The sequence below is a fragment of the Lactuca sativa genome, chromosome 5 (genome assembly GCF_002870075.4).
Source record: "Lactuca sativa cultivar Salinas chromosome 5, Lsat_Salinas_v11, whole genome shotgun sequence".
Taxonomy (NCBI): domain Eukaryota; kingdom Viridiplantae; phylum Streptophyta; class Magnoliopsida; order Asterales; family Asteraceae; genus Lactuca; species Lactuca sativa.
Genome location: NC_056627.2, coordinates 93,511,862 through 93,521,626, shown reverse-complemented (window position 1 = coordinate 93,521,626; position 9,765 = coordinate 93,511,862).

The window sequence follows — 9,765 nt, the reverse complement described above, 5'->3', positions numbered from 1 at the left end:
CTCTATTATACATACAAATATGAACATCCAAGGTATTATCCTAATCTAGCATATAAAATAATGAATATAACAAGATAGAATACATAGCTCTTTCATGTAGAAAGTCTTCATGAAGCTTGAGTGCCTAGTGCCCCAAGTGTGACACCTCAAATGGTTCACACAACACCAAATACACTTGGAATAACTTGAGAGAAATCTACAACTCATGAAATCGGCTAGCCCTTCATTACACACACTAGTGACCGATTTTGGTCAAGAATAAGATCTTTATATAGTGTTACAATTAGGGTAAACCCTAATTGCCATGACTTTCCATTTCCTTGGATCCATGGGTTCAAATACACCATGGAGCATCCATGGACCATCCTATGGGTTTTAGCCCAACTTGATTATCCATTGAGCATTAGCCCACTATACAAGTATGGATGATTTACACAATCAACCCATATATTTAATTAGTCTTCTTTTGATCACTTAATTAATCCTAGATTAATTCTTGATCAATACTAATTAAATAATCTTATTATTCTTATTATTAATATACTAGAACTTATAATATATTAATAACCATAAGTGTCTTATTTCTCTCATTATAGTCTATCCAAGTGCATGATGCCATGCAACCCAAATGGACCATGTCGGGTCGGGTCAAGTGTTACCAATTATAGTTATGGACTTAGACATTAATCCAACAAGATCAAGGCTGAGCACTAGAGGCCTCATGACAAGGTCCAACCGCTAGATATCCCGCTGTGGAAATGGAAGGATATTACTATGGATTTGATCACGAAGCTTCCCAGAACCACGTGAGTGGATTCAATTTGGTTAATCGTTGATCGATTTACCAAGAGTGCCCATTTTATTCCAATTTAAGAGAGCATTTTGGCCGAAAAGTTGGCCGACATCTATATCAGGGAGATAGTGGCGCGGCACGGGGTGCCAGTTTTAGTGATTTTCGACAGGGATGTGCGGTTGACTTTCGGGTTCTGGAAGAAGTTTCATGACAATCTAGGTACTTATCTGCACTTTAGCACTGCCTTTCACCCACAGACGGATAGTCAGAGCGAGCGGACCATCTAGACCATGAAGGATACGCTGCGGGCGTGTGTTTTAGACTTCGGAGGTAGTAGGGATACTTACCTTCCTATGGTGGAGTTCTCCTATAATAACAGCTATCATATGAGTATCGACCGTCCTCCTTTCGAGATGTTGTATGGGAGGAAGTGCAGGACCCCGATATATTGGGGTGAGGTTGGTCAGAGGTTCATGGGTAATACTGTAGTGGTGCTCAAGACTATAGAGAGGATCCAACAGGTTTGGAGCAGGCTTCAGACTGCTCAGAGTCGGTAGAAAAGTTATGCCGACAAGCATCGATCGGACCTGGAGTTCTAGGTCAGGGATATGGTACTCCTGAAAGTGTCGCCTTGGAAGGGCGTCATTCGATTCAGGAAGCGTGGCAAGCTGTGCCTCAGGTATATTGGACCCTTCAGGGTTGTAGCTCGGGTGGGCAAGGTGGCATATAGGCTTGACCTGCCAGCCGAACTCAGTCAAATTCATAGCACATTTCATTTCTCCCAATTGCGGAAGTGTCTGGTGGACGATTCGGCAGTTATGCCATTAGAGGATATTCATGTAGATGACAACCTGAACTACATCGAGCGGCCAGTGGCGATCCTTGACAGGAAGTCGAAGGATCTTAGGAACAAGAGAATGGAGCTGGTAAAGGTGTAGTGGAAGCAGCGCGAGGGCTCGGAATAGACCTAGGAGCCGAAGGACGAGATAAGGAAGCATTAGCCCGATCTTTTTCAGGACCCAACAGTAGACTTCGCGGACGAAGTCTAAAATAAGTAGGGGAGATTTGTAACACCCGATTCTTGGTATACATTTAATTCAAGAAATTCATATATTTTTCTTAGGGACTCGACGAGTTGGGGGCCCAAATCGTCGAGTAGACACGTCATCCGCGGGAAGTTTAAGTGATCTACTTGACGAGTCGGGAGACCGACTCGGCAAGTAGATGTTATTTGAGTGAAACCCTAAATTTGATGGTTTGCACCCTATTTAAACAACTTATCATTCCCCATCTCAGCCTCCATCTTCCCTTAGACTTCCAGAAAACCTTATCCTGAAACCCTAGCCTTGTTTGAGTGTTCTAAAGCCATTTTGTGCATTTCGGTGGACTGTGAAGCCTTAGAAGAGGAAATGAGCTTGGGAGTTCAAGTTGAAGCTAGAAGATCCAGATATTGTGTTCCATTTCCAGCTCATTTAAGGTAAAAAAAAACTTCTATCTAGATCTCCCATGTGTTTAATCATCTTTAGGGTTTGGATTTTGGTATATTTATTGCATTCAAAGCCATTTTTGGTTGTGGGGTGTAATATGGAGTTATGACTTCGGATCTTGGACTTTGGAGGGGTCTCATGGCATAAAGGTGCCAACTTTATGGCCATGAGAGCACCATGCGTCTTGTAGACATCATTTGTGGTCCTTTAGAGCTTAAAGACCCATGCATGGACGTAAAGTTCATAACTTTACCTGCTATATCGACCCTAGGAAGTCAAATCTACCCTTTGGATGAGATGAGCTTAACAAAAATCAAGTTTATGGACATGGAATTTAGTGGACTCGACGAGTTGTTCTTGGGACTCGGCGAGTCGAGTAGTGGTTCCCCGACCTTTGCTGTTTTGGGGGTCTGGTTGAGTCTAGAGAAGGACTCAACAAAGATGGACAAGATTATAGACATGGAAATCATGTGCTCGACGAGTGCATGAAGAAACTCGGCGAGTCCAAGGCAATCTCCCAACACATGAAGATGAACTCGACGAGTTGTTTATACAACTCAGCGAGTCATAGACTGGACACATTCATATGAGGGAGATGAACTCGATGAGTTCAAGGATGAACTCGGTGAGTTGGTTGAAGATGGTCCCGATTGTATGATTGAAGGAGAACCCGTCAAGTTCTTACTAGACTCGATGAGTAGATGTTGGGTTGTAATATGTGGGAGGAGTATGGACTTGACGATTTGGTAGACCAACTCAACGAGTTAAGTCAACTTGAAGTTGACTTTGACCGGATTTGAGTTGACCCTGGCTAGGTTTACAAGTACAGATTGATAACTTAGAAGAGTTATCGTGTAGGGATTGAGGAGCCAAAGAGAGTGGATTTTCACGCCGAGGTCAGTTCCGATACTACACGACATTGAGGTGAGTTACCTTCCAATAGAAGTGGGTCTAAGGCACCAAGGCTGGCCCACTAGTAGTTGTTAGTTGAGACAATTGTCTTTGTGATAATTGTGTGGTTTGCTATTGCCTGATGTGTTATATGCCAACATGATGAGTTATATATGCTAGTAGTGGTAAGAGGGGAGTAGTCCCCCGATTCGGTCGCTAGGATTGAAGGGTAGGTCGGACACCCCAGATATGTCTGACAGTATGATTATGATATGATGTTATATGCTAGTAGTAAGGGAAATACTCCTCGTGTCCGGATGAGATAGGACAGAGGGTAGGTCGGCACCCTAGAATAGCCTGACATGGGTATGTCAGCACCCCAGATTGTCTTGACATGGGTAGGTCAGTACCCCAGAATGGCTTGACATGGGTAGGTCGGGCACCCCAGAACTGCCCGACATTGTGTATGTTGTTTGGTATGTCGTATGATGGGGGAACTCACTTAGCTTTGTGCTTATAGTTTCAGTTTTGGTTTCAAGTACCTCTTCGTCTAACGGTAAGGAGTCGGCGATGTAGCAACGCATCACACACACACATGATTTCCGCATGGAGTTTTCAGGGATTGTACTCTGATTTTCATTACTTCTGATGATATGGTTTTGAGACACGATGTTATGGTTTTTATAAATTGATGTGACATTGGCAATATTTTGGTAAACTATTTAATAAGTTACTTAATTAAAAATGAAATTTTTGGCCTCGAAAATTGGGATGTTACAATTTGGATTCAACATTTGTCTTGGGAATGATGTTAATGGCTGAAGGGAGACATAGGAAGCAGGAAGCTTTGAACCTATTGAACAGTGCTTACCGAAAAGCAAAAGGTAAGTGGAATCTTTGAGCAACTTGTTCTAAGATTCATCTCAACTTAAATAAGGAGGGGAGGAAACATGTACACTTCCATGGCTTCCATAGATCTTGTGCATTGCATAAGTCTGTAATTAGTGTGTCAGACACTTTTGTGAATGAATACAAATGGGTGTTTATGTGTGAAGTTTGTTTGTGGGATTCTTGTTTCGTTAGGTTTTCTAGGGAGTTTGGTATAATTTATGAGTAGTTTGTTAAAATGCACTTTCATATTACGACAATTAATGGTATGTACATTCTTTTTGTAGCACCTGGTTCCTGGTACGTATTCCTTGTAATTAATATTTTTTAAATAATGCATTGTAGCCTTGGACTCGGCGAGTTGAAGGACCAACTCGCCGAGTAGAAGCGGGATAAGATGTGGGGTCTAAGCTTTGGACTTGGCGAGTTGGTTCCCGGACTTGGCGAGTAGACCCTGTCTGGGAAAAAACCCTAACCTGGGTGTTGGCACCCTATTTAAACACTCTAACTCGGCCTCCCTTGCCCCTAACACTTCCAGAGAAGCTGATGAACGAAACCCTAGCCCCTTTATTGTTCTTGTGAGTGATTTTGGCCTTGTGAAGGAAGTTTGAAGCTTAAGAGAAGAAGAAGGAGGTGGAAGAGTGTAAGGAGGAGAAGTAGATCCAACATCTACCCTGCAAGAGGCTTCCATTCAGGTAGAAAATTCCCTACCTTGATCACTGGTTCATTAGATCCCCATTTGTCCCTAATTGGTGGTTTTCAAGCCCCAAAACCCCAAACTCCATGTGTTTGTGCTCTATGATCTGAAAGGACTTCAGATCTAGACCTTATGGAATTATTAGAAGTGTAAAGTCTCTATGGTTGAAGTGATTGAGGTCCCTATTGAGTGTATGACCTCATAAAGAGCTTGGATTTGCCTTTTGGAGCTTATAGGGCCATGCATGCACGTAAAGTTTGCAACTTTACGTGATAAGCATGCCCTAGGAACATAGATCTATGGTTTGGAAGTGTTGCATGTCTCAGATTTGGTCTGTATGCGAAATGGTTCAAAGGGCCTCGGCGAGTCCCAAAGTGGAACTTGGCGAGTTCTATGAAGATCGTCTTAGACTCGGCGAGTTGGATGAACAACTCGGCGAGTCTTATGAAGATTGCCTGGAACTCGACTAGTTGTTCTTCAAACTCGGCGAGTCATATGAACTGTTACTTAGTAAGAGGGGTTTAAGTGTTGAAGATCCAACCCTTCGTATCTACACATGGAATTAGCAATTTAACGTGTAGCAATAGTCCCAGAAACCCAAATCCTCATAAAGGATGCTCTGGTGAGGATTTGGAAACGAGTAGGAGATCTGCTCGTGGGGATTCGGCGAGTTGTTCTCAGACTCGGCGAGTCGGATCATGAGTCGATCCAATTGTCCCAATTAGTGAGTTAAGGGTGATTCAGTGAGTGGGAAGTGGGACTTGACGAGTAGGACCGGGTTAGTAGGAGAGGGACTCGGCGAGTTTGTGCCATGACTCGGCGAGTCCAGTCAACTGGAAGTTGACTTTGACCAAGGAGTTGACCTTGGACCAGGGGTGGTTCAGTCATTTGACCAAGGATATTTATGTGTGACTAATCTATGTTTATGATTTATAGTCGAAGGATTACTGGTTCAGGAGTCAGGTGCTTAGCAAGCAGATTTTCAGCAGCTACTTTTCGAGGTGAGTTACCTTCCAGTAGCAGTGGGTCTACGACCACAATGCCGGCCACCAGTAGGAGTTGTATGATTAGATGATTGTCTTTGTGATATTCATCTAGGGTTGCTACTACATGTGATATGTTTATGTGCTAGTATGATATGATGCTATGTGCTAGTGACAGTAGGGGACATAGTCCCCAGATTACCGGTCGATAGGGCCGAAGGGGAACTCATGCCCTGCCATGCTAGATAGATTATGCGATATGTGTTATGTGGTAGTAGTAGGGGTGAAATAGTCCCCAGCATCCGGTCGAGAGGACCGAAGGGGAGACCAGCACCCAGATATGCTAGTCAGTACCCGGTCGAGAGGACCGAAGGGGAGGCCAGCACCCAGATATGCTATTCAGTATCCGGTCGAGAGGACCGAAGGGGTAGGTCGAGCACCCAGATATGCCTGACAATATATGTATGTTATGTGGTTATATGGTATGTGGTACAGTGGGGGAACTCACTAAGCTTCGTGCTTACGGTTTTCAGTTGTTGTTTCATGTACCTCTTTTGTTAAGGGGAAGGAGTTGGCGCGGTAGCAGCGCATCACACACACGCTCTTTGTTTTCCGCACTATGAGATATTCTGGGATTTGTACTTTGACATTATTATGTTTTACGATTGGATTTACAGTCTCGATACATGTTTTTATTAAATGATATGATTGTATGATATTTTGTTACAAACGTTTTGCAAATCACTTAATTAAAAATGAAATATTTGGCCTGTATTTTTGGGATGTTACACTTTTGGTTTCATATACGAATATATAGTAATTTACTTGATAAGTAATTAGTTGATGTTGTTACTTGATTAGTAAATATGTTGTGTTGTTAATAAGGGACTAAAAGAGTAAAAGTTTGGAATGATGTTAATTTGAATGATGTTTGAATAATGTGTTGTAGACTTTCAATATTAGTGTTTATATTGTATCGTGATTATAGTTGTATGTAGCAAATGTTCGTTCTTTCCTAGTATAAAATACATATAAAATACAATTGTAAAGGCATAAACATACATGTCTTTTATTTTGGATTTGGTAATTTGGTTTAATATCAACTAGTGGAGAACCCATGCTTTGCATGGGGTAACATTGTGAAGGAATAATCATAGGGACTAAAAGTGGCAACAAAGAAAAAGTATTGTGGCTAAAATCAAAGTAAAAATTTACTATAAACAAAGGGACTAAAAGTGGCAACAAAAGAAAACTATTGTGTCTAAAATCTAAAGTAAAAACGTTTACTGTTAAAATCTTGTTCCACTTTTAATATATATATTAGTACATGAATATATACTAGTAATTTGGTGAAATGTTAATATAAATGTATTATATTACGGATTACGATATATATATATATATATATATATATATATATATATATATATATATATATATATATATATATATGTTATTTTTGTCTTTTTCATTTTGTTGAAACCTGAAAGTGAATCTCTAGCAATCTTAAGCTCGTATTCCAAAGATTGCATGTTCTAAAGTGGAAGAATGGTCTGGAGTATGTACGGAGTCGAGAAGAGAAGCGAAGTTAGGAAGAAAACACATTCCGGAATGGACTACATGTCCGGAATGAATGCAGATCCGGAATCACTATATTTTGTCTTTACTCATTTATTAAGTTTGTCTTTGTATTGATGTAACGTTTCATAGGACTTAGTCTTTTGTTATATTAGACAATCAGAATGTCAGAAACATTTCTATTGTCCAATCCTATGTAAGTTCTCTAGTTAATTCGTTGTAACCTTCACTCGTATTTATAGGAGCTTTCAATGCAAAGTCAAGCGCGAATCATTCACTCAACTTTTGGCATTTTACTAAGTTCTTTCAAACTTCTTTTAAACATTCTTGTTGTTCTTCATTTATTAGCTTAACTATGATCATTTATTCTCGTTCTTCATTTAATGACTTGATCATTGGCTGAATATATTATCTATGATTTGAATGGTCTTTCCAGACTAGACTTGAACATTTATTAGCAAGCACACATTGAACTTAAGCATTCACTCAAGGTTTGAGTTCTCAAACCTTGTCCCAGCGCATCAGATCTATTTTGTTTCCTCAATTGGTATAAGAGCTTGAGTGGTTGTCCTTTGAATCCATCAGATCATATTATAGTTGGTTTGAAGTTACCTTTGTATTTCAACCATTTCTATGATAAGCATAAAAGTTCTTCTATACACCACTTTAGCTTGAAGATACCTATGCTCTGGGTCCACTACCTATAAAACAGAAAGCTGCTGAGTGGGTCAGGCTTGGGAGCCTGGTGAGCATATAGGGTTTTCAACCCACAAATATTAAATTTATTAATTACAACGATCAACAATAAATTTATTAATTTCATCAAACCAAAAATAACCCTAATTGCACAGTCCTGTTATCCTCACATTACATCCCTAAACACCTATACAAGGGACCTAGTCTAAGGATTTTATCATCGGGATGGACTTTACTGCTAGGGGGATTCCTCAGCCATATATGTCCGTAACACAACCATGAGGGGGATGGAGTACACCGGTGAACACATCGTTCACAAACACCTACAAGTTGCGAGCCTGCTAGCGTTCCACTGGACTGTCTAGAAGAGTTTGTGGTCGTCATCCATACTCCGCTAGATGATTGGAACAACAACAACATCGAGGCCGCTCATCATTTTATCACACACCAACTATTTCATCTACCCATGTTATGTGACAACTCGAAATTTTCTATATTGTACAGTCAAACACTTCATAGAGAGTCAAACTCATTTCTACTACCTTTTAGCACGTTTGGTGTCTGTTTGAGCAATTCGAAGCTTTAAACCTTCAAGTGGTAATCATAGGACGTAAAATAGAGGGCATATTGTACATCATAGAAGTTATCAAAACTCCAAGAATTTGGAGTTTACAGCCCAAACATGGAGTTTGCGGTTGTAAACTCCATGGAGTATATATATGGCACTTAGCCATTTTTTCTTCATTTCTTCCATTTCAACTTGAGAAAACCCGATTTCTCTCCTAAGGATCTTCAATCTTTCGTCCCAAATTGTAAGTACTTCTACCCTAGAGTGTATTAAAGCTTATTACATGTCTAGATATCATTGAAATCACCCAAAAACCACAAGAACAAGGTGTTTACGGCCCAAGATCTTCTTAGGCCGTAAACCCTAAAAATGGTGCCAATGTGTGCCCTAACTCCTTCCTTATGCTTAGAGCTTAGCATAGAAACTTCCCTTGATTAGTATAGCACATGAAAAACTTCAAACCCCCCCCCCCCCCCATTAATATGGGTTTACGGTTTGGGAATCTCCCAAAACCGTAAACACCCCCAAAGTGTGTTTTGATGCCCTAAACACCTTATTAAGCCTTGGATAGTAGCCTAGGACCTTACACCATTGATCTAAGGACTTCAATATACGAAATGGTACTTCTTACCATGAGTTAACGGCCGTAAACTCAGGGGGAAGTGGTCCCTAGACCGTAAACACAAGTTAGGATCATTTTTGGACCTTAAACTCACCCAAACTCTTGTTTAAGCTTTGGAGCACTTAACCACTTAAGCCTTTATAGTTTTAAGCCTCGTTTGGTGACTAATTGAGAGTTTACGGCCAGGAGTAAGCTCCCATGGGCCGTAAACTCCAACAAACATGGTCCCTTGACCATAAACTCCCGTATAAAGTCTTGCACTCCTTTGTTGCAACCCGATAGCCTCCTAGCACTTGACCATAGTGTTTTCCTCACATTAGGATGTTTATACATGTCTAATTAGTGTTATAATCACTAATTGTATATATATATATATATATATATATATATATATATATATAGATACATATGTCTTCATATGTTATTAGGGTCATTGAGTGTGTACAAGTGATCTTCACTTGACACCAAGCACTCAACTGACACTTCCATCCGATCCACTCACTGCAGATAAGTTCATACCCCTTAAATTAACCTTTAAATGTTTCTAAATGTTTTTAAATGC